The following is a 27,917-nucleotide window of genomic DNA, read 5'->3' as shown; positions in this document are numbered from 1 at the left end:
CATGAATAAAATCGAGGCGTTTGAGATGTGGTTGTATCGAAGGATACTAAAAATTCCATGGACTAGCAGAACTGGAAACGAAGAAGTTCTTCGAAGAATGGGACATCAACGAACTCTATTAAATATTATTAAGAGGCGTAAACTAGAATATCTTGGACATATAATCAGAGGACCAAGATATGAGTTCCTTCGGCTAATTCTCAACGGTAAAATCAAAGGAAAGAAATGGATAGGACGGAAGAAACTCTCTTGGTTGATGAATTTGCGGCAGTGGACAGGTTTGACAGCGGACCAATTGCTACACGTAGCGCAAGACCGAGATCAGTATAAAAATATTATAAGCACGGTAGTCGCCGACGTTCCGTAGGGATATGGCACTCTAAGAAGAAGAAGATTTCATATGTTTACTGAAAAAAAATTGTAAATTTTCTTGATTTTTTCAATAAAAAAACACCCTACCAACAGGTCTTCGGAGGAGAAGGAGTGTCGCCAAGGTAACCAATCACGACAAAGATTGTTACTTTGGCCGGCCAACCACAGCGCTCGTTATTAACTGCGCTGTCATTGGCCTCTCGGCGGAAGTGTGCTGAAAATTCTCAAACACGATGTGTATAAAAGAGCAGCACATCTTCCGAACGGGATCCAGTCGATATACACTACTAGCCCCGTAAGACCTTGTTGGTTCGGTGCGCTACTAAGCTACCTTTGAGTTTTATTAATTAACCAATATCCTGCTATCGTCGAAGACGTCCAAAAATTGAAGAATAATACCTAATAATGGTTATCCAATTTAGAAGTTAAATCATCAAGTGTACGAGAACCGGCGTGTCGACTACAAAACGCTTCCTGACAGTAGAACACGACTTTCTGAGATAGAAAAGACATTGGTCTTATAACTATTTCAAATCGTGTCGAACTGACCACAGCGTTATTTGGGCCTGTCACGGTAAAGAGCGAATAAAAGCCCCGACGGGGACTTGTAATTGCTTTTCCGATCAGGTTGAGCTGCAATAACACTTCGTCTCCGAAACCTTATGTAAATAGTAATTATAGGAATTACTGATAACAAAAAGGTAGCTATACGAAGCGACTGGCAGCAGGAAGGGTCGACATTGCCGGCATTCTTGTACCTCTCTCGAGGAGAGGGAACGCGGCTACACGAAGCGAGAAGGCCGACATCTTTGTGGAACTTGAGATATACACCACGCATCAGAATTCTAATACATATAAGTCAGTGTAAGAATATTTTGTCTGTAAGAAAGCTCGAACTGTTAGAGAATTCTGATTGCCGGTGTCCCCTCACCTACCACAAAGGCTCGGCGGAACTTCTTGCCCGTAACGGCCGGTATCTCAATAAACTCCTTAAATACGAAGATGGACTCTCGAAACTTGAGATCCTCTTCGAGAGCGGCGGTTGTAGATCGTCCAGAAACCCCTGAAAACCAGGAGGACGCTACGGCCGTACGACAATATATATATATATATATATATATATATATATATATATATATATATACATATATATATATATATATACATATATATATATATATATATATATATATATATATATATATATATATATATATATATATATATATATGTTGTTTTAAACGATATAAACGACCTTTTCCGTTTCAAACAAAATTATCAAAAATCCTTTGTTTAGAATTCGAAGACATTTTACCTGAAGGTTAATCTCTTCATTGTTTGTAGAGTCGAGTATTAAATGACCATATTCTAATCTTTTGAAATATGTATAAATGATGTATTAAAAAAAACCAATTTTAAAGTAAGCTATTTAGTTTTCTCTGAAACCGAAATTAGGCTTTTCCAATATCATAGTAAACACAATTTAAGCTTTTTGATTGGACGGTCGTTTTTTAAATGGGAATTTGGGAGTCGATGATGAGACAGGAGAAGTCAGTCATATTTTGGTCATCGAAAGGAAACAGTCGTGTGTCTCAAGATAAGGTGTGGTTCGTGAGTTTGGATACCGACGTAACGAAAAGAAGTGAATAGTTTGAAGGAGATAACAAGTAGATTAAAAGAGGTCCTTGTATCTACCGTGGGCATTTTATAAAGTATATGTGAAAGTATTCTTACGGCATCAAGTTGACAAAAGGAGGTCCTGGTGTCATAAATAAGTAGCGGAGTTTGGAGAAGTGAATCAGGTGTTTTTTGTGTAGTCTGAAGGAGGTTTGCAGAGACGTAAAGAAGGAGCCGAGGTGCCAAAGAGGGGAGATCACATCTTTGAGGAGACTGGACTTTTCTGGGTATGTTCCAACATACAACTCAAGAAGAAAATAAACTGTAAGTGTTTGTACAATTGAATTTTATATCTGTGAAGGATCGTTTTGACATCATGGTCATTAGCATTAAAATTTAAGAACTGAGGTTTTGTTAGGCTAATCAAAAGTTTAAAGTTTTGTGGTTTCTTTTTTCAAGTAAAGAAAATTTTAAGTAAAATTGGTTTTTTTCACGAAATATAAATGTATGTAGCTTTATAATCTTATTATCATAATAATTTGATTTATTTTCTTGTATGCTGATTGATAAGATAACAACAGAATTTAATAATTGTTTTATTCGTTCATATAAAATAAAGAAACGTAAATCTTTGTAATATAATATATTTGTATTATTATCCTTTCTTCTCTATCCCGATAAAAGACAACTAGAAAATCTTTTGAATCCATCGAACACAGGTAATATAAGGATTATTTTACTTTTGATAACAGATAAGTTATAATTTTTTTATTGGCTCAATAAACTAAGTTTGAACTCAAAATAAACAAGCATAACAATATATATATATATATATATATATATATATATATACATATATATATATATATATATATATATATATATATATATATATATATATATTTATATATATATATATATATATATTTATATTTATATATATATATATATATATATATATATATATATATATATATATATATATATATATATAACTGTTTTGGATGGGTTGGAGTCAATAAAAGGGCTATTGGTTAACTATTTTTTTAATCTCGAGCTTTCAACTGTGTTTACAATTATTATCAAGAGCTAAAAAAGACAAAATATCTTACAAGGTTGAACTAAAAAGAAAAAACAATTTTTGTTAACTTACCAAATAAAAATTAGTTTAGTAAGTAAAAATTACTGCTAATACATCTTCAAAATAATTAATATAAAAATGTTTTAATCCAATAAATGTTTCTCTGAAAATTTTTATAATTTTGAAAACATTTTTTTAATACAAAAATAATTGAATTTATAAATAAGTTAAAATAGCAACCAATTACAAATAAGCCTCAATGTCATAAATGCCAACATAAAATTTTTATTTTTGACAATTATATTGCCAAAAGTAAAATTTCGTTTAAACATTCTTTTTTGTTTAGTAACAAAAAGAAGAAGATTTATTCACCGTTGACAGATGTCTGAAAAAATGTAACAGATATATGGAGAATTAAATATGACATTTTTACAATTTTTATATATAAATCATAAAGAAAGAACATAATTATAAATTTTGGACTTTTTTGGACAAAAGATCAGAAATTCATTCACCATTTATTGGATTAAAACATTTTTATATTAATTATTTTGAAGAGGTATTAGCAGTAATTTTTACTTACTAAACTAATTTTTATTTGGTAAGTTAACAAAAATTGTTTTTTCTTTTTAATTCAACCTTGTAAGATATTTTGTCTTTTTTAGCTCTTGATAATAATTGTAAACACAGTTGAAAGCTCGAGATTAAAAAAATAGTTAACCAATAGCCCTTTTATTGACTCCAACACATCCAAAACAGTTATATATTTGTTCCAAACGAGTCACAAGTACTTCTTTTTTCTTATTCTTATATATATATATATACATATATATATATATATATATATATATATATATATATATATATATATATATATATATATATATATATATATACATATGTCAGTGTGGACATGTGGGTGCAAAGAACAACTAAGTTTTGAGGAAAATGCAGTCATATTTTATAAAAAGCAGGGTATTGAACATGATAATCTTGAGCAGAATGACTTTAATGAGCAGATGTTTAATAATTATGAATAAATACAGAAATATATGTTAGAGAAGTTTGGTGAAAACATAATTGCCAGAGATTCAACACATGGTTTAAATGGCTACAACTTCGAATTTAAAACACTAATGGTTGTAGACGAATTTGGCGAGGAGTTTCCATGTGCATCTATGTTCACAAACCGACAGGACACATTTATTCATAAGCTTTTTTTTTCACAAACTTACGGATACTCTAGGACATATAATTACTCCTAAAACTTTTATGTCTGACATTACGGGGGTATTCTACAACGCTTGGCAGCAAGTCATAGGCATACCTTGTTGTCAATTATATTGTGCATGGCACATTGACCGTGTCGGGCAACAAAATTTATCATAAATATCCAGCAGTGAAAAAAAAGTGAAAAGTGGGCGTATAAAACTTTAAAATATTTGCAATATATTCCAGAAATAAAAGAATTTCAAAGCAGTTTAGTTAACAGTTTAAATTTATTTTATGAAGATCCATATACTGTAGAGTTTGAAAAATATTTTAAGAACAATTATAGTACTAATTTCAAACTTTGGGCAGTCTACTAAAGGCGAGAATGTGGAATCAATACCAATATGTAGGTACCTAGAGTCTATGCACAAAACAATAAAATACTTTTATTTACAAGGTACAACTGTAAAACGATTAGATAAAGGCTTACATGCGGCTTTGAAATATATTCGAGATAAAGTTGTTGATATAATAGTTAAAAAAAACAAAAGGTAAGCACACTAAACGTATTTCTGCAATTGTTTCAAAACATCGTCGAGCAATAGCATCTTTTGAAGTAAAACAGAATGAAAATGAAACGATTTTGTCAACATTTGGTGATGATAATACTACTTATACTGTTACAAAAGTAAACGACATTGCAAATACTGCAGTATATGTGTGTACGTTTACCAATGTTCGTGTGTAGACTACTTTTTAAATAACACAATATGTAAACATATACACTATGTAGGATTACATAATAATAAACCACCGCCAGTAAACAAACATGAAAATGAAAGTAGTGAAGAAATTAATATGCACTAAACACAATGCAAAATATTAACAATGAAAATTGTAATATTGAAGTTGAAGCTATGGAGAAAAAAGTTTTTACTTTGCTAACAAATATATCTGAACAAGTTAGAGATTCTTCAAATGTAAAGACTTTACAAGAATGTTGCAGCTATTTAAAAAAGGCTTCTTTAATATTAAATGTTGAAGCTAATAAGGCTGGTAAGCTAATAATAATTTTAAAAACAAAATAACTCAGTATATATTATCTATCATTAATTTTTAACACGATAAACATTACCTTGTTCATAATGTATTTTTTTACATCAATTTATATTCAATAACGGTTTTAAAGTACTTCTTAGTCCGTCCCTGACATAATTTTTATTATAATATATACTTGACATATGTAACTAAGTAATTCTATAAAAAACACCCGCGCAAATTCGCGCTTTTTTGAGCTAAGCCCCGTTGAAATGCTGTATGTCATAGCAAAATATTGAGTTTGCGTTATTTTGTATTAAACTCGTTTTTCATTTGTTTCAGGTATACCTAGTGCATCGGGTACTAAAGTAGTGACTCGTCAATACATATTTGACCAACTACAAAGTCAAATTTTACCAACATTAAATGAAAAACTTGACTATTATGAGAATTTTCTCTTAATGCGATATGGGCACAACCAAGAGACTAAAGGTATCTTCAAACAAAGATATTCTAATATAAAATCACAAATTAAGCAACGATGGGCAAAAGCAAATAAACACCTAGATGTTTTCCTGAAAAAAAAAACAATCGTGGGTATAGAGAATAGAGGGAACATTCGGGATTCCCACTGAAACAGCTTTCATACAAGGTCGACCACGCAAGTCTTTTTTAGAATTAAGTGAGCGTAGTAAACGAAGGAAAACGGAAGAAATAAGGGCATCCGTAGGTAATGAAGTTATTGTCCACGCTGCTAAATCTGTGTTGCAGACAACAGGACATAGAACCGCCTCAAAATTGCTTAACGACATTACGAACTCACTAACACGGGCCAGTAAATATAGAAAAGCCTACAGTAAAGTTTGCAACAAGGATCAGCTACCTCCATTGACGCCTCTGCAAGCACTTAAGATGTTAGTTGAAGCTGATATATCGAGACGGCAGTATGAGATAATAAAAGAAACAAATCCAAAACATTTCCTTTGCTATGATCTTGTTTTGAAAACTAAACAAGAGTGCTATCCGCCAAAAGAATCTCTAGAAATTACATCTACTTGCACAGAGAGTAACCTACAGTGCCTAATGGATCTAACCGTGACACGATTATCAAAATACCTAGAAGATGTGCTAATTCGACTTAACGAACAAGAGAGGAAGTCCTTAATGATAATTTGCAAATGGGGTTGTGACGGTGCCCAACAATCCAAATTTAAACAAAGTTTTAATAATGATACTGATTCAGATGCCAACATTTTTATAAGTTACTTTGCACCTTTGCGCATTGTTTTAGGAAAAAAACGGAAGTACAATTATATGGCAAAATCCAACCCCCTCTTCGTCAAAGTTTTGCTGGCCAATTCGATTTAGATTTGTAAAAGAAACAACGGATGTAACTAAAGAAGAGATAAAATATATGCAGGAGTCCATTAAACAACTGAACCATACAATTGTTACGTTAAATGAAGAGGGGTTTTCGTTCGAGCACCAACACAAAATGAGTATGATTAATGGTAAGGTGTGCAACCCAGTCGCAGACACAAAGTCAACATTCAAGTGCTACATTTGCGAAGCTACCTCAAAGAACTTTAATGATTTGTCAATGAAAAATACTGTAAACCCTCAAGCTTTGGAATTCGGTTTGTCAATATTACACGCGCGTATCCGTATTTTTGAAAGTATTATACACCTTGCGTGTAAACTACCTGTAAAAAAATACAGGGAAAGAAAAAGTGAAGAAGAAAAGGCATTAGAAGCCCAAAAGAAGTCGGAAATTCAGGAGAGGTTTCGGAATGAAACCGGACTAGTCGTTGACATGCCAAAAGCCAACTTTGGTAACACCAATGATGGCAACACAAGCCGCAGATTTTTTGAAAATCCCGAATTGGCTTCAGACATTACAGGTATTAGATTTGATATGATTTACAGATTAAAGGTCATTTTAGAAACTATTTCAAGTGGCCACAAAATAGATGCTGAAAAATATGATACGTAAGCTTACGAAACAGCAAAATTGTACGTGGAACTGTATGGTTGGCATACAATAACGCCAACTATGCACAAGCTATTAATACATGGAAGCCAAATCATAAAAAATTCGTTACTTCCAATAGGACAGCTATCAGAAGAAGCTGCAGAGGCCCGGAACAAGTATTTTCGATCATACCGGTTAAATTTTGCTACAAAGTTTTCTAGGGAAGAGTGTAACTTAGATGTATATTATAGGCTTTTGTTAAGTCCAGATCCCTTCATTAGTTGCTTGAGACAAATAAAAAAAACCTTCACGCAAGTCATTTCTATCTGAAACGATTGCACTTTTATTACCTGCTGACCCAAACACAGAGTCAATGGAGACGTCTGAACTGGAAGATAATATTTTTTTTTATTGTTAATTTTGAGTTTTCATTCAGTTGTAACGATTACTGTTTTTTTATAACATGACAAATATATGTTTGTTGTAAAAATATATACTTTTTCTTTAATTTAATTGAACGTAGAACCAAAATTACACCAAATATAATTTTGGCCGCCTAAATCTTTGAAATCTATGTATGTGCAGCGTTCACTTACAACAAATATTTTAATTGTGCGCGATTTTAAATGAAGATACCAACCTGTAGCCAATATCACAACCAGCACGGAGAGCTCTCGATAGCCGATCCTGTAAAGCGGCCACTATACTACTCACGAAGTTGATCGAATTTCAGCGAATACGAGAGTGTAGACAGGTACTTAATGCGACTTCGCTTAGCCTCATTCTACTTCCGTTCTTTGTCGGTTTTTCGCGTCCGAGTCAAAGGGCCCGATGTTCGAATACGAAGTGTCACTACATTACTCGACTTCACGAGTAATGTAGTAATTACCATGTAGAGAGTCACCTCGCCTCTATTAACTCCACTTCGACACTTCGTTCAAACAACTTCGATCGAGAGTGTAGACGGCGTTTAAGAAGGACATCTCCGTAACGTTTGTCTAGTCGAGTGAACAAGGTCTGGTAACATTGTTCTTGACCCCTAGGAATCGATGTTATGATATCCGCAGCATCGCCTCGTTATACACACTTTACACTACATGATTTATCATGTGATTTGTCATATGATTTGGTCATAAAGTGAAATTTATGTTTACACTGTGTGATTTGTCATATGATTTTGTCAAAGCACTGTCATGCGGCTCGTCATAGCTTGTCACAGAAGAATAGGACGGTACCTATTCCGCATGATAAAATCATATGATTTTCGGTAATAATAGGGGTAACACCAACATATTTAAATATCGCACTTTATTTTTATGTCAATTCAGCAACATTCCCTTACCGACAACATTCTTTATTTATTTATTTATTTTTTGTTTGTTGCATTGATATTGAAATTGTGTCGTATTTTTCTTTTATTATTTATTTATTTTATTCTTAATTTAGTGTTTTATAATCTTCTTAGTCATAATTTAAGTTTAGTTTCTTTATTAATTATTTTTAATTTGGTATAATATCAACACTAAATTTGATATACCCTGTCCACGATTTCTTCGTAAGAGCTACCTGCGAGCCCAAAGGCGTCTGATCTTTTTCTTCTTACTGCTGTACGCTGTTGTTGCCGGCGTATTATTATTAAAAGTCGGGAAGCCAATGCAATCAAAGATTTATTTTCCATTATAATGGTTTCAAAATCTAATAGTTGATACCTATACTGTGTCTAATATATCTATGACCATAAACAAAAAGAAAAATCAATAAAACCTCATTCATTGTGACTCATATCATAAGTCATAACTTATGCAGTGTAAACACGATTTTTTAAAACATCATAGAAACGAGGAATCATAACAAATCTCATATGATATTTTGTCATATGATAAAATCATGTAGTGTAAAGTATACTTAAAGCAGCAGTCAAGGAAACAGCCTTTTCTTGTTCTATCTAATGATTGGCTGTCGCAATAGCTTAAATTTGACTAAGGTATATGGACCAAGAAGACTTCCCATCAAATTGTGGCAATTTGAATCTCATATGATGTGTCGTTTCGGCTCTCGCGTGATTCTTCTTTTACTACAGTGGATTTCTCTTTTACTACACTGGAAACGCAATGCATCGTTTGTGTGCCAACATAGTACAATGAATACAAGGTATAATACATAATATTCCAAAATCGGTTCGATTCGCACATGACATAGTCAAGAACGCTTCTTCACGCAACATTTGAATGTAGTTGTCTAGGAAAGACTTTTAATTTTAAGTTTTTTTTATATAATTTGGCTAATTTAATTACAGTCATTATAAAGAGATGATAAAGTTATCTTATTAAAATATTTAATCATAAATAATATTTTGAAGTTAATTTAATTTTATTGATTTTTGGTACAGTTATTTTGTTAACATGTGATTTGTCATATGATTTGGTCATGAAGTCAAATTTGCATGTTTACACTGTGTGATTAGTCATATGATTTTTTCATAAGCACTGTCATGCGGCTCGTCATAGATTGTCACAGGAGAATGGGGCGGTATCTATTCCGCATGATAAAATCATATGATTTTCGGTAGTAATACCGGTAAAACACCCAACATATTCAAATATCGCGCCTTAAGTCGACTTTACACTACATGATTTTATCATATGACAATATCATATGAGATTTGTTATGATTCTTCGTTTTTATGATGTTTTAAAAAATCGTGTTTACACTGAATGATAAGTTATGACTTATGATATGAGGGACTGAGGTTTTATTGATTTTTCTTTTGTTTATGTTCATAGAGATATTAGACACACTATAGGCACAGAGTAATAAACAATCAGAATGCCCACTCTGCTTGAAAAAATAAGTGCGCATCTCGTTCGCGCAGACGGAATCAGCCATGTTTTAGTCGGAACCAGTGCTGTTCAGTGACATTTTATCCGTGTGCATAGACAAATTAACCCGGTTTAATTTACTTACGGCAATTATAGACATAATTGCACTATTTTATTCGTACTTTTAGTTGAACAATAGATTAAATTATTTCAAATGTACTATGGTCTGTTTTTTAACCAGGAGGAGTAATTCAAATTTACCGTGCCGTAATGTTTGTTTGTAATTGGTCCAACCGCAGGCAAGTTTACTCCACTAAATTATGACATTTTGACATTAATGACATTTATAAAATTTTAAAATTCAAAATTTATATCGACGATTTTTTGTATTTTCTGCTTTAATCCTTTAATTTTTAGATTTTTCGTTTGCATTTAAATAAAAAACAGTTCTTTTCAGAACTATTTAGCGACATATTAGTGTTATTAAGATAAAAATATGGATTCAATGCCAAGTACTAGTGGTAATTATCCTAATCCACCTAAAAAACGCCGAGTAGATTTGGGACATTTATCATCAATTGAAAAACAATGCAATATAAACATGTACAAACAAATAAAAATTGATAATCCTGGAATGAATATAACAGCCATGGTAGCGAAAATAACAGGAAACAGGTTAATTTTGCAGAATAGTTATTGTTAAAATCAATACTTACTAAAGTAATGTGCTAATTTTAGGTGATGCGAATTAAACTATTTACAGAACAATTAAAAAATATAAGCAAACTGGAACAGTAAGATGTCCTAAAAATATTGGCGGTCGACCTTCTATCCTTGCAACATACGATGAAAGAGTTATAACATGTAGGACAGATAGTACACAGCTTCTTTTTCAAGAATGAAATGCCCACTTTAAGTAAAATTAAGAACCGCCCAGATCTTCCAAAATATGTGTCTATTATTATATAAATTCTTGAAGCAAATCAGTTTGAAGTAGGTAAATATGGGCTAGCCACAATTATATAGTAAGATTATCTAAAACAGTTTAGAGGTTTCATTTTTATAATCGGGTAAATTATTGTTACTACTAAATAGTTTTTGTAATTAAAATTTATGAGCTACATGGGAAATGATTGTAATTGCACCCTTCTTGTTTGATCAAAATATTTTTTCTATTTATAGACATATAAGTACAACAGTCTTTGTGTGACATGTTTTCGAAAACATACCAATGTACAAATATTTTCATTTTAAGTATCGTACTTACATTTCACTGTTTTCATTTAAAGAAACGATACTTTGGTATGTTTGATGATAAGTATACTATCATTATAGCCATTTCATAGCTTTGTTGCATATAAGATCTATTTGCAAATTAAGGCAAATTTCTGTGAAAAACCACACAGATCTGTAATTCAACTTCTTCCAAACAATCCAACATTTTTTTATTGTAATTAGAAAAACAAAAAATATATATATATATATATATATATATATATATATATATATATATATATATATATATATATTGGAAATTGAATTGGAAAAAATTATTATTCAAATACAAACAAAGTTCGGTTAGAATCGACGTGTGAGATTATCCGATACTGAGGTACTGGATTAGGTGTGATTACTGAACTTTCTTGGGTGTGAATCTGTCTTTTTAGTTTACTCCTCCTGCTTAAAAAACAAACCATAAATTAGGTATTAATCTCTAATTTCTCAATTCTAGTCTATGTTTCCGTCTAAAATATGGTGTTCGCTTGCTGACAAACTTCAAAGGCGGCATCTGAGAGTGGGCATTCTGATTGTTATTTATTCTGTGGTAATAGGTAACAACTATTAGATTTTTAAACTATTATAATGGAAAATAAATCTTTGCTTGCATTGGCTTCCGGACTTTTAATAGTAATACGCAACAACTGCGTACAGCTAATAGTAAGAAGAAAAAGATCAGACGCCTTTGGGCTCGCAAGTGGCTCTTAGGAAGAAATAGTGGACGGGGTATATTAAATTTAGTGTTAATATTATACCAAATTAAAAATAATTAATAAAAAAACTAAACTAAAATTATGACTAGGATGACTAAAAAACACTAAACTAAGAATAAAATAAACTAAATAAATAATAGCAGAAAAACGCGATACAATAGCATAGATTAGACAATAGGCTCAATATCAATGCAACAAACAAAAAATTAATTAATAAATAAAAGATGTCTCTTGGTAAGGGAATGTCGCTAAATTGAAATAAGAATAAGGCGCGATATCTAAATATGTTGGTGTTACCGGTATTATTAGCGAAAATCATATGATTTTATCATGTGGAAAAGGTAAAAAACCGTCCTATATGCCCATTCTCCTGTGTGTAAACCATAGCACACTACCCCCTAGCATTGAAACTTCCGTGTTAACGAATAAAACAATGATTGGCGCATCACCTAGTGATCGGGCGCGTAACTATATATGTCTTATATGGCCTTGGAACTACTTTTATGTTCTAAGCATATGACTATGACAGCTTCAAGAAGACCATGGCCAACTTCAGGTCACTTAACGAATATTTCGTGAAACTAATCTAACTTTAAAAAAGGCGGAAGAGTATTGCAGAGCCGCTGAAATAAGTTCAATTCAAGTAAAAGAAATAAGAAATGACAAGGAAGTGGATTTTGTAAGATATAGTAACAAGAAATCAATGGGACACAGTAGTAATAGACAGAGTGTTGATGTGTACAAATGTTTCAAATGTGGAACAAACCATGGTAAAATGAACTGTCCAGCGTATGAAAAAAACTGTCAAAATTGTGGAAAACTTAATCATTATGCAGTAGGTTGTTTTAATAAAAAACATGGTTAGGTATGACCACAGATATTGAAAATTATATTTCAAAATGTAATACTTGTCTTGAATTTTCACGGAAACCAACCAAAGAACCTTTACTTCCACATGATAGGCCTAACATACCTTTTCATAAAGTTGGATGTGATATTTTAACTTTTGGTGGTAGAGATTATTTGGTAGTAGTGGATTACTACACGATTTGGATTGAGCTAGAAAAGTTAGAGTCTAAAACCTCTGGCGATGTGATTTATAAATTAAAACAAATATTTTCAACTTTTGGTATACTTTTGATTGCTGATAATATGCCATTTAATAGTGCCGAATGTCATAGTTTTGCTAAAGATTGGGAATTTAAAATTCAAACATCAAGTCCGTTATATCCAAAATCTAATGGTCTTGCAGAAAGGGCAGTAGGTATATGTAACAATATTTTGAGAAAAAGTCTAGAATCAAATACAGACGTTTTTAAGGCGTTATTAGAATATAGGAACACTCCTTTAGCAGGGTGCAATATTTCGCCTGCAGAATTGATTTTTAAGAAACAGTTGCGTAGTATCCTTCCCCTTTCAGGTAAACATTTGGAACCATCCTTGAATAGTGAGTCACAGAAAGTAGCTGAAAAAAGGAACATGGATAAGATTCATTACGATCAAAGTTCGAAAGGTAGGTGATAGTGTAATAATCAGGTTAGAAAAGGAGAAACACTGGATACCAGGGGAAATTGTAGGGAAATGTGATGTTCCTAGGTCGTATATGGTTCGGGATAACTTTGGCAGGGTAACGAGACGAAATACTTCATTTTTAAGACCATCACCAAATGAATGTCCTCCCATTCAGAAAGAATATATGTCTCCACTCTGGTCTTAGGTCTGAACCTAGCTCCTCACAAACAAGGTTAAATATTAATAATAATAAAAATAATAACTTTAAGCCTGAGATTTGTTCAAATGAACCAACTGTTTCAACCAAAATTGTGTCTAGTAACTTGAGTTGTAACAGTAACCTGAATTTAGGTATTAATAGTAAGACAGTTACAACAAGGTCTGGTAGAGCTGTTGTAAAACCAGCTAGGTATAAAGATTAGTTATAAGTTAGACATAGCTTTCATAGATGTATTCCTAGAGCATAGTCAGAATAGTTATTTTTGTTTCTCAGTTGTAGTTTTGTTAAAAAAGTGTATAAGGGGAAGATGTCTCATATGGCCTTGGAACTACTTTTATGTTCTAAGCATATGACTATGACAGCTTCAAGAAGACCATGACCAACTTCAGGTCACTTAACGAATATAGGTTAAGCACATTGTAATATGTAAGATTTCAAGTAAAACTTAAAAAGAATAAAAGTATATTATTTCATAATAACAAACATAAGACATTATATACATGGCGCTAAATTCAAAAAGTTCAGTAATATTACCTAGGATTGTGAACTCATTTTAAAGTAAAGAAAAATCAATATAATCCTAAAATAACAAGAAAAATCCTTATCATATACGATAATAAATATTTTTCGTATACTTTTTGGGTTTTCTTGTTATGTTGAGACTATATTTATTTTCCATTACATTAAAATGTCAAAGTGATTGAAAAAATTAAAGAATAAAATATAGAATAAAACCTTTATTTATAAAAATGTTACAAGAAATTTTATATGTGTTACAAGAAATATTAATAATACAAGCCGAGTGTAGTATAATTTAGTTTTATTAATGTTGTGACAACAACTGGTCAGTATTTAAATAATTGTTTTGTCATTCTTATGTCAAGTTTTATGTGACTAAAAGCCTAATTCTGCAAAAGGCATTTTAATACAATTTTAGTCGCATAAATTTACAATTTACGGCTCTTAGCAGCACTCACCCATTTATCAAACATATCCATATAATTCCGTGGACTTGGAAAAACGGTAATGCTTGCTAGTAGTATCCATGTAATCTGGAACACAACATCTTTTTTGTTCATTTCTTCGTTTTTCCATTGGTATTCCATATAATATGTTCGATGCCATAATAAAAAATCGTCTAAACTTGTACCTTTTTGCACTACTTATATAAAAAATAAATGGCGAAAAAATATGGCGAAATAAAAGTGTTAAACATTTTTACCAGTGTTTATTCCGATTTTTGAGGTAATAGTGAGAAATAAAATCCAAACTATACGTGAAAAATTGTATGAGGACATAAACTCTCTGCAGTGCAAAGAAAATTGGCAAAAAGTGACCTGTAAGTAAGTTTTAAAACATTTTATTGTATTCAAAACAAAACGACATTTAGAAATTCCAGTTCTTTTAATAACAGATAAGAAGACAAGTCTTGATCAAATTGAATGCGACGTTGCCGGTTATCCAAAAAGTTTCAAAAATCCAAGAAAGGAAATCCGCTAATTAATAATATTAACTAAATAAACAAAATTTAGAAGAAATAAAATATTTAATAAATTTAAATTTCATACTCAATTATTGCTTGAGAAGTTCTAGAGCTTCTGACGGGTTGACCGGAGAACTAGAACTTACCGCTTGCTATAATATAGAGTAAAAAATACATAAAAAAGAAATAAAAATGGATAGCGATGATGACTACACCTCAGAAGACAATAAAAAAAGAAGTCGAAAGGAAGATGATGAAGATATTTTCAACAAGAGCAAGAAACTTACCAGAACACCAACCAAACAACAGAAAGATGAAAACAAAATAGATCAGCTTTTAAAAATGATGCAAAATTTAACAGATCAAACAAAACATCTAACAACGGAGGTAAAAGGAATAAAAGAAGAACAACGAGAATATAGAAATGACCTCAGAGAATTAAAAAAAGAAATAAATGAATTCAAACAAAGTAACCAACAACTAAAAAAGGAAAATGATGAAATGAAGCAGGAACTAAAGATAGTGAAAATGAAGGTAGAACAGCTCGAGAAAGAGAGAAAGGCTAACAATGTTATTGTCCAGGGTCTACCGATGGATACAAATAACCCAAATGTAGTCAACGAGATTATGGCAAATTTCGTGGAAAAAGAATTAGGCATTAAAGTAGAAATAGAAGATGCTTATAAAATAGGCGACAAAACATGTCTTGTAAAACTAAAAAACAGAAATGAAAAAATTAAAATCATGAAGAACAAAAACAAACTAAGGGCATCAAAGCCAGAAATATACATCAATAACGATCTAACGCAAGAAGAGATGAAGATCCAACAAGAAATACGGAAAATTGCAAAATTTCAACAAGAAAAAGGTATGAACACCAGAGTAGGTTATCAAAAATTAAATATTGACGGGGCTATATGGAAATGGAACAAAGAGAAGAATGAACTGGAAAAGGCAAACCAAGACACGCCAAAAAACCGATAAAACAACAAATATCGTACACACAACAAAAAACGGAAACGAAAATGACAAAGGAAAAGGACATGAATAGATTAGATAAGATAAAACAGACGAGCAGGAAAAAATATAATAGAAAAATGAAAAAACGCGATGAACTAAAAATAAGTACGTGGAACATCAGAACAATGCTTGAACCAGGAAAAATGCAGGAGATTGTCTCAGAACTAGAAAGATACCAAATTGATATTGCAGTGATTCAAGAAATTAGATGGGCAGGTCAAGGAGAAATAAATAAAAAAAACTACACACTACAGTATTCGGGACATGGAAAACAAGGTCAATATGGAGTTGCTTTCATAATTATGGGAAAAATAAAAAATAACATTATGCAATTTAAACCAATAAATGAACGTATGGCTTACCTGAGAATTAACGCCAAACCATTTAATATATCAATCATAAACGTATATGCTCCAACTGAAAGTGCTGCTGCGGAGGAAAAAGACAAAATGTATGAGGAACTTGAACGAGAAATGGAGAATTTACCTAGAGAAGACACAATACTGGTAATGGGAGATTTTAACGCCCAAGTAGGTAAGGAAGACTACATTAACCAAGTAGCAGGTAAACACACATTACACGAAAAAACAAATGACAATGGTCAAAGATTATGTAACCTAGCAGCTAGTACCAATATGATTATCATTAGTACAAATTTCGAACATCCTAAATACCATAAAGTAACATGGATTTCCCCAGACCAAAAAACATGGTCCCAAATAGACCATATTCTGATTACAAGAAGGAAACAAACATCGGTTACGGACGTGAGAACTTACAGAGGTGCGCATGCAGACACAGATCATTTTATGGTGACTGCAAAGGTAAAACAAAAAGTCAAAAGAACTCTAAAAAACACGACAATGAAAGACAAATGGTACGTAGAAAAACTGAATGCTCCAGACATAAGGATCAAGTATGCTGATGACATGAACAAAAAACTAAAGGAACAGTGTAAATATACAAAGGATATAGAAACAGAATGGAGAAATTTAAAAAAATGTATAAATGAAACAGCGGATGTACACATAGGAATAAAAAGAAACAAAAAAAAACAAGAATGGTATAATGAAGAATGCCATAACATGCTAAAAAAGAAGATAGAAATTAGACAAATGTGGATAAGAACAAATAGACAGGATTATAGGGAAGAATACAATAGAATAAGGAATGAATGTAAGAAAAAAATAAGGAAAATTAAACGTGCCTGGTTAGATGATAAGATAAAAGAAATAGAAAAAGAAAGTAAGAACAGAAACACAAAAGCATTTTATAAGAAAATTAGCGAGCAAAACAAAACTTTTAAAGGAAAGATAAAAGGCATAAAAGATAAAAATGGAAAAGTATCAGAAAATGATGAAGAGTATAAAGAAATTTGGACTCACTATTTTAAAGAATTATTAACAGAGCAAGAAGATCAAGACCTAAATGAAAACGTAGAAGAAGAGACAATGATGTTAGGAAACCAGCTAGAAAGACCAACAAAAGAGGAAGTTGAGGAAATTATAAATAGCAGCCGTAATGGTAAATCTTCAGGATCAGACGGGATCAATATGGAACTTATAAAATATGGTGGTGAAGAATTAAAAGAAAAACTGTACAATTTAATAAAAGACATATGGGACGAAGAAAAAATGCCGGAAGAATGGAACAAAGGACAAATTATCACGATTCATAAAAAAGGAGACCAACAAATGTGTAATAACTACAGAGGACTGACGCTATTAAACACAGCATATAAAATTATGTCGACCTTAATACATCGAAGACTGACCAACGCTATGACGAATATCATAGGACACTATCAATGCGGATTTATTAAGGGAAAGTCTACAACAGATGCCATACATACAGTTAAACAAATTATGGAAAAAGCTCATGGATATAAAATAGAAATTGAACTGCTTTTTATAGATTTTCAGCAAGCATTTGATACAATAAAAAGATCAAAATTAATGGTAGCTCTGAAAGAAATGGGAATACAAAACAAATTAAGACGATTAATAAAAATGACAATGAGTAGAACTGTAGTGAGTATAAAAACTCAAGTAGGAGACACAGAAGAATTTGTCATAAATAAAGGGGTTAGACAAGGAGATTCGTTATCAGCAACCCTGTTTAATCTTGCCCTGGAATACATCGTCAGGAAAATAAACAAAGGTACCCTTAGAACTAGAGAAGGACAAATAATAGCATACGCTGACGATATTGTGCTAATAACAAAAAATAGAAAAACAATGGAAAAAATGTTAAATGAAATGGTAACAGAAGGAAAAGTAATGGGATTAAAAATAAACCAAGAAAAAACAAAAATAATGAGATTTGATAAAAACTTCGAAAACAAAAAGGTTAGACTAGGCGAATACATTTTTGAAGAAGTCGAAAAATTTAAGTACTTGGGAATATTAATAACAAACAATGGAGAAAGAGAAACAGAAATCAAAGAAAGGATTATTACAGCAAATAAGACCTTCCATGCAAATAAGAAATTACTAAAAAATAAACTATTGAGTAAGAAATCGAAAATGAAGGTATACAAAACAATAATTCGACCGACGATGATGTATGCAGCCGAAACCCTCAGCATGACAAAAAAACAAGAGGAAAACCTTAGAATACAAGAAAGAAAAATACTAAGAGCAATACTGGGACCAATAAAAATAAATGAAAATGAATTTAGACAAAGAACGAACCTTGAGCTACTGGAAGAAATTAAGGAAGATATAGTGTGTAAAATAAAACAACAAAGAGCAAAATGGCTAGGACACGTATGGAGATCAGGATCAACTACGACGATATTCTCAATATTGGAATGGACACCAGCTGGCAAAAGAAGACGTGGAAGACCAAGATCTACATGGTTACAAGAAGTTGTAAATGATCTCAACAAGGCGGGCATACGACAGTGGAAAGGAAAAACCAGAGATAGGACACAATGGAGAAAAATAACTGAGAAAATTAAATAAGGAACATGAGGACTGATCTACCTCAAAACATAGATCTAGAGAGCGTAAGCGGCGTAACCCCTAAAGGGGTGTTTAGCCACATATATATATATAAAAAATTTTAAATTATAAAAAATAAAACAAATACAAATATGGCGCCGTATTTGTCTAAACTCTTCTTCTTCTTCTTCGTTTGTTTTTGGGTTTCGATTATATAATCATTTACCCAGTACATGTAAGGTTATGCTCGTCTTGCTCTAGGCAATGCACAACCAGGGATAAATTTCTACTTCTGTTTACTTTACTGCTAATTGACAACTGGGTGATACTGAAAGATCAGCTTTTTCATTTGTTTATCTTCTTCATTTAAGGTTACTTTTTACTGCTAATTGACAACTGGGTGATACTGAAAGATGAGCTTCTCCATGTATTTATTTTCTTCATTTAAGGTTACTGTTTACTGCTAATTGACAACTGGGTGATACTGAAAGATCAGCTTTTCCATTATTTGTTTATCTTCTTCATTTAAGGTTACTGTTTACTGCTAATTGACAACTGGGTGATACTGAAAGATTAGCTTTTCCATTTGTTTATCTTCTTCATTTAAGGTTAGATTAGACTTTTCTCGTTTGGGGGTAGCTTCCAAACATTGTCACATTAGGTTTATGGGTAATGCTACCTTCGGTTAGGATTAAGGATTTTAAGGACGTACATTTTTGTATGTTAGGATATTTCCAGTATTTTCTAGATTTATTTTGTTATTTTGACAAGTATAAAAAAAAAAAAATTTTTTTATAGATCGATTTGAAAAAATTTGATGAATTTAATAATTATTTTTATAACTTTCTCAGAGGGTTTATATAGAATACTATGTAAAGATATTGGACTCTCTATTCCTGCTTTTATTAGTTCTAAATACAGATCCATATTTTTGTGTTTGTTTATGGGACATTCAAAGAAGATATGGATCACTGTTCCAATGGTTCCGCATTCACATATCGGTGTTTCCGTTTTACCTATTTTGTAGAGATAGCAAGGAGTTTTGCAATGTCCACTACGTAAACGATTAATATTTGTTATGGTATTTCTGCCCATATACCCACATTTGGCATACCATGGTTTTATGGGGAAATCACACTGCAATCTGCAATAGTTTGGATCTTTATGTTTAATTTGGGAATGCCATTCATTGTAGAACTGTGTTAAAATGTCTTTTTTTGTAACGCAAAAGATATCTGTACTAACATTTTTTATATTATATGGTACTCTTAATTCTCTCCCAATATTCGCCAGCCTATCAGCTACCTCATTACCTTTAATCCCCTGATGTCCAGGTACCCATTCTATTCCTATCGAGAATCCCATATTATTAGCTTCTACCAATAGTTTTTTGGTCATTATGGTTACGTAATCCATTTGATCCCATTTGAGACTGGAAATTTTGGATAAAGCACTTTTTGAATCCGCAAAGATAACTGCTTTCATGATCCCCTTCTCAATGCACACAGAGATAGCTTTATATATAGCTATCATTTCAGTTGTACAGATTTGTGTGTAATTATGGAGCCTTGATGAAAATTTGTAATTAATCTGTGGTATATAAATTCCAAATCCAGATTGGTTTGTTTGTGGGTCGATAGATCCATCTGTATATACATAGGTATGATTACTATATATTCCACCATATTTTGCTAAAAACATTTCATTAGATTCAATTTCATATTTTTCATATTCTAGGCTATTAATTGTAATAGGATACAAAAGAATTTTTCTTTCTACTTCATATATGGGATTAATTTTGTATCGGATTATATTTTTTGATTTTTTGAGTATGTCCGTATATGCTAATGAGTAGTCTGGTATAGCTTTATTCTTCCAAAATTGGTTATTTGCGTTTATAGCTTCATTTAACTTATTTAAACTTCTTATTACTATGTTATTTTTTTCAGACATTTGTTTCAATATATACTTATGAGCCAATATTTCCCTTCTAACTTTTAGTGTGGATACTGAACATTCCGCTTGTAATATTAAAATTGGTGTAGAACGTAGACAACCTGTTATAATCCTTAAGGCCACATTTTGTACTTGTTCCAACTTCATCATCAGACTTTTACTGCAAGGATTTAAAAGATTGGCTGCATAATCTAAATGAGATCTTACTATCCCTTTGTATAAGCTTAAAAGAATGTTTGGGTCAGATCCCCATTTTGTACCACAAATTGCTCTCATAACATTAATTCCTTTGTTTGCTTTAGCTATCATATCATTTATTTGAATTGTCATATTCAAGTTACACTGTAGATGGAACCCCAGATACTTTATTTCATTTTTCCATGGGATTTCCAGGTTTTGGTACATAAGGTGGGGGAAGTTATAACCTTGAGCTCTTTTTCTAAATATTATTGCTTTTGATTTATGTGCTGAGATTTTAAAGTTGTGTGTTTCAAACCACTCCTGTAATTTTTGTAAGTAAGTGTTTAAGCAATTAATTGATTTATATATATCTGACCCTTGTACCAGAATTACAAAATCATCTGCATATTGGAAGCACTCCATTTCAGGTTTGATTAAATCATGTAAAGACTTAGAGTACAAATTAAACAATATTGGACTGAGAAGAGACCCTTGTGGCAATCCAGTTGATGCTTGGATTGGGCCTAGTATATTGTTTGATTTATCTTTAATATAAATATTTCTATTGAGCAAGAATTGCATAATTAGGTTTGTATAGGTTGTTGGAATACCATACTTTATTAGATATTTATATAGCAAAAACGTATTGACAGTATCATATGCCCTACTAATATCCAAAAAAATTGCGATTGTATTTAAATTTTTACTAAATCCTGTTCTAATATAATTTATTGTTAAAGCTAAATTATCGTTACACCCTTTATTTCTTCTAAATCCTAACTGTTTTGGATTCAATATACAATTTTTTTCAATTATTTGTTCAATTCTTAATTTAATTATATTTTGGAGTATTTTGCCCACACATGACTCTAGGGCAATATTTCTATAGTTGTCTGCACATAATGGATCTTTATAGGGTTTTAAGAAAGGAATAACAAGAATGTTTTTCCATTCTTGTGGAAATCCAGCTTTTCTGTTCATTATTTGATTAAATATTATTGACAGTGATTCTAATGCTACCTGAGGAAGTCTGCCAATCATACTATATGTTATTAGATCTAAGCCAGTAGCCTTATCCTTTTTTTTAATGACACTTATTATTTCCTCTCTGGAAATGTCCTCCACATTGTCATTGGATTGGATAACAGTAAATTCTGGATCTGTTATATCAATTCCCAATTTATTTAATATATCCAAAGCTATGTGTTCGCTGGGAAGTTTGGCAGGAATTATTGCATTTTGATATGTGGAGAACTGTTTAACAGTTCGCCATATTTCTGCTAGGGGAGTGTCCCTGTTTAGTCCATTACAAAAGCATCTAAAACTATTTCTTTTTTTATTTTTAAATATTTTTTTACTATAGGCAAAGATTTTTTTGATTTCTATATAATTATCTGTACTTGCATCTTCTTTGTATTTTTTGATTTTTTCTTTCCTCATTTTAATTAAATTTGAGCATTCCGTGTCCCACCATGGAGGACTTTTCTTTTTTCCTGTGTGCTTTTTTGTTTCCAAAAAGGGTATTTCTTCATCACTCACCTTCTCCATAATTTGCGTAAAGGTGCTATATTCTTTACACCCACTTTTCATTAGTTCTTCTATTTTTGAACAGTATTTTTCCCAATTGGCATTTTTAATGTTTCTTTTGTAACTTTTTTGGATAGATGTATGTTGAATTTGTGTCTGGATTTTACACATCGTTGGGAAATGATCACTACCACCCGAGTCCTCTAACACATCCCATTGACATCTGTTCACTATTTCCGAGGAGATTAGTGTTAGATCTACTGCTGAAGCATTCTGACCTGGGAGTGTAATCCGTGTGGATCTTCCATCATTGCAACAAACTAGATCCAAATCCTCTAGAGAGTCAGCAATTATTCTTCCATTAGCATTAGTAGTTACCTGACTTCCCCAAAGTGCATTATGTGCATTCAGATCACCCATTATAATTTTATTGCCTCTGATTTTTTCTATTCGCCCAACCCATCCATTTAAATCTATTTTTGCCCCAGGATGAATATAAATATTAATTATTGTTATGTCCCAATCAATTATTTTAACTGCTAAAATTTGAATTTTACTATTATTACTGTTATAAGTATATACTACTTTATGATCCAAACTATTATCAACAGCAGTAGCAATACCACCATAACCATCTAATCTATCCAATCGATGTATTTTATACCCTCTTAAATAAAAATGATGATTTATTTTTAACCATGTTTCATTTAATAATATTACTTTAGGGTTAAAATCGTGTATAAAAATCTTTAAACTATTATAATTACTGTTTAAACTTTTTATGTTCCATTGTAGGATGTATGGATTCTTGGGATCCATCTAGATCTAATAATTTTCTATTTGTTGAAGTTTCATGTGTAATTAGCTTGTTCAAGTAGGTGATTAGGTCTTCCTTATGTCTCCAATTCAGTTTTTTTAGTATTTCATTCAATATTTTTTCCGTTTCCCTCTCTAGTTGTTCTGTACGTGAACATCCAGGGATAGGAATTTTAGAACTAACAGAGAAGGTTCCCTCTTCAAATCTGCCATTTGGAGATATTAAATTCTGATTGTGAAGCTCTCTGTCATAAGTTTTATTTGACTCGTTAATTTTTCTTTTATTTTTGTTCCCGCTATTTTCTGTTTTTTTGCTAAACCACTGTTCTGGGTTACTTCGAATATTTTCTATCCATCGCTCATTAATTGGAATTCTGTCAGGTATATTAACCTGATTTGATAGAGGTGGAAATTCGTCCTGGCTTACTCTAAATGTATTTTCTTTTGATAACTTTTTATTGGAGACATATGGATACCTTTCACTTGCCTCAAAATAAGAGAGATTATCTAATGACATAACAGCTTTAATATTCTGTTGTCTGACATATTCAGGACACTCTTTAAAAGTACTTACATGAAAATTACTACTACAATGGAGACATTTCATCATACATTCACCTTCATGTGCTTTATCAGCACAATTTTTACATTTTTTATCCCCTCTGCATTGATTTTTTGTATGGCCAAAACGAAAACAATGATAGCATTGAACCACCGGAATCATATATGGCTTTACCCTAAAGGGAATCCCATATATAGAAACCTCTTTTGGAATTTGTTTTCCTGAAAAGGTAAAAGCAACTGTCTCTGTATTTATGTATTTGCCTGAATCATATTTTGATTTTCTTTTAAAACGTCTTACCTCCAAAATTTTAATATTTACTGAGGATGTACCCGAAAAACTAATTAATTCAACATCAGAAATACTTGCATCAACATTATTTACTACACCCCTACAAGTTACTTTATTAGCAGGAATAAAGAGTTCATATCCATCATTTTTAATCTCTATATTTGAAACAAATTTATTAGCACATTCCCATTTCTTAAAAATAACGCTAATTCGGTTTTTACCCTTTTTATGAATTTTTTGTATATTCTCAATTTTCTTATCATGTATATATTTTGCTAGCTTTAAAAAACTATAATTTCCAACGTTATTGTTTTTTGATTCCATATAGACCTCAAATGGGCCAGTGTCGGTATACTGATAAGAATACTGTTTTTTGTCTTTTTTACTCTCATGTTGATTAGTGGTCTCCGAATTATCATTATTTCCTACAAATGTTTTGTCTAAATTTATATTACATTCTATATCTGAATCATCTCTCTTACTTATTACCATCTTAACACTAGGAGGACCAACCCCCCCTGTGCTATCCCCCATTATTAAACCTCTTTAAATCTTTTTTTTTCAATTGATTTTAAACAATAAAAATTATTTATATACAACTAAAAATTAAATTAAAGTTTATAAAGATAGGAACAGAACTATTATAATACAACCTCTCTCCACAAAAGCCAATCACGGAAACCGAAGATAGCCTCAACCCTCAACCTCAAATGAGTTTGACAGAACCTCTCTCCTACTTTCGATGGACAAAATCGACAAATTGTTAAGATTTTCTTCAAAAAACCGTGCTTCAAGTTTGACAGTTTTTTGACCTGACTAATAATCTTGTCTAAACTCAACTTTGAATTTTTAATTGATCACAGCACACTCCCTCCGCGCAGAACGAGACTAGCAGCGCCACCAAACGAATGGGCGCCTAATCCGAACGTGATTTGACCTAGATTCTAACTCGATGGACCTTGGCTATCCCTGTTACCAATCTAGGTGTAATTTTAGGCTGTCCCGCTGAAAACACTTGAAGACCCATACTTTACGCATTTGTTTGTCTCTAGGAAACACAAAAAAAAACGACACTTCGAAAAAGATTTACTTTTTTATTATAATTGTTTAAACAACCCACCGCTGCGCAATACATTGTGGCAACCAAATAATTAGTCTTCTTTACAAAGTAGCTACAGGTAATCGAGAGGAAGTAGCGTAAGATGTATAAATTAGGTGATATTAACACAGTAAACTGAATGTTTCCACCACAAAATTTATATACCAATATAATATACAAAGTCTTTACTACATCAATGAATAAATAAAAATCTCATTCACTACGTTTTGAAGCACACAGGATAGCAAGAGATAGAGCATTTAATTTGGCATCATTAAAGTTGTCTCGGGTTTACGTCACAGGTGTGCGAGAGAGATGCAAGAACATGCGCGTTGACTTATCTTGTTAGTTATAGTATCATGAACTAACATGTTTGAATGGCATGCGTGTTTGAATGGCATGCTCTTGAAATTCTACGCTCTTATTTGCAGATATAAAATAATCTTTAAACTCATCACGAATTTTTAAAGCGGTTATGTATTGTTTTTAGTAATACATCTCCTACTTTCAGTAGTTCCGATGCTATTTCATCCAATCCCTGTGATTTATTGTTTTTCAATTTGGCTACTGCTGTTCTAATCTTGGTTATTGTTGGTGGGCACTTTTCTCTGATGTCTGCTTGGTCTAACGAAGTTTTACGTTTTTGCGCACAAATTGGCGCATTTCTTGTACAAGAAACTGCAGCGGACACAAATTCTTGTATCGTTTTTGATATAAGAACTATACGCTTGTATGACACTATCCATTTTTTGGTTTTATCAGAAACGATATAAGAAATGATACAAGAAAATGCATAGTGTCATACAGCCTTTATAGTTTAGTTATAATTTTAGCTTAGTTTCTTTATTAATTATTTTTAATTTGGTATAATATCAACACTAAATTTTGAAACCTAAGTAAAGTTTAGGGGGTGGTATATGGAGTAGGAGATGATAAATTAGAGAAGAACTAGCAAAGAAGTTATAATAAAAAGAATGGCTTAGCTCAAAAGAACACAGAGACACAAAACCTCAAGCACGAATTCGGGCTAGCCTCACTACACTAGAATTTGGCTTTGAGATAAGGGGAAAAGAGATCTTTTTATCCAAAAGAATACAATATAATAATGCACCGGAAAATCTGGAACTATAAAAGGGGTAAGATAAGAGAATATACGGAGATGCCTAGGAAAATACTGAAATGGGCGCCAGCTAATTTCTGAAGGAAATTAACGAAAAAAATAAATGAAGTTATGAACAACAAGGAATAAAGTACTATTGATTTAATACCCTGTAGTAATGTTTAAAAACCGAAAAGACACTATTGACCTTGTTCTGCTATATTATAACTGTAAGCAGGAACTGAAATAAAAGCAAAACTACTTGTAACAAATATATTTATAATATTAACAACTAACAAAACTCACCTATATCTATATATAGAAAATATAATTACAGTAGTGGGGCTACGGTATGCGAGGACCAAAAAGCCACGACAAAATGAAGGACCCCCACTACTGGGCCAAACAAAAAGGTGTATTAGTAAATATATAATCTAAGTCCATGGGAGAAGCGAAATCTTAACACTAAGGTTAGTTACGAAAGTTAAATCCTAGATAGGTAAGGTAGGGAATATAAATACTAAAAAAAAAACCGTGACGGTTATACAAAAGAAACTACCTTACCTAACAAATATACGACTAATATGTGTCGAAGCAGCTAAACACCAGATCTATGTGTAAGTGTTATGCTTACACATAGATGCTGGGAGATATCTAAAGTGATCAAGTGTGATGAGTATGGCCAACAGACTCGGAAAGATATATATATATATATATATATATATATATATATATATATATATATATATATATATATATATATATATATATATATATATATATATATATATAACTGTTTTGGATGGGTTGGAGTCAATAATAGGGCTATTGGTTAACTATTTTTTTATTCTCGAGCTTTCAATTGTGTTTACAATTATTATCAAGAGCTAAAAAAGACAAAATACTTACAAGGTTGAACTAAAAAGAAAAAACAATTTTTGTTAACTTACCAAATAAAAATTAGTTTGGTAAGTAAAAATCACTGCTTACATGTTCAAAATATTTAATACAAAGATGTTTTTAAATGTTTCTCGGAAAAATTTTTATAATTTTGAAAACATTTTTTTTAATATAAGAATAATTGAATTTATAAATAAGTTCAAAT

The sequence above is a fragment of the Diabrotica undecimpunctata genome, chromosome 4 (assembly GCF_040954645.1).
Source record: "Diabrotica undecimpunctata isolate CICGRU chromosome 4, icDiaUnde3, whole genome shotgun sequence".
Lineage (NCBI taxonomy): Eukaryota > Metazoa > Arthropoda > Insecta > Coleoptera > Chrysomelidae > Diabrotica > Diabrotica undecimpunctata.
Note: the sequence above shows the minus strand (reverse complement) of the source record.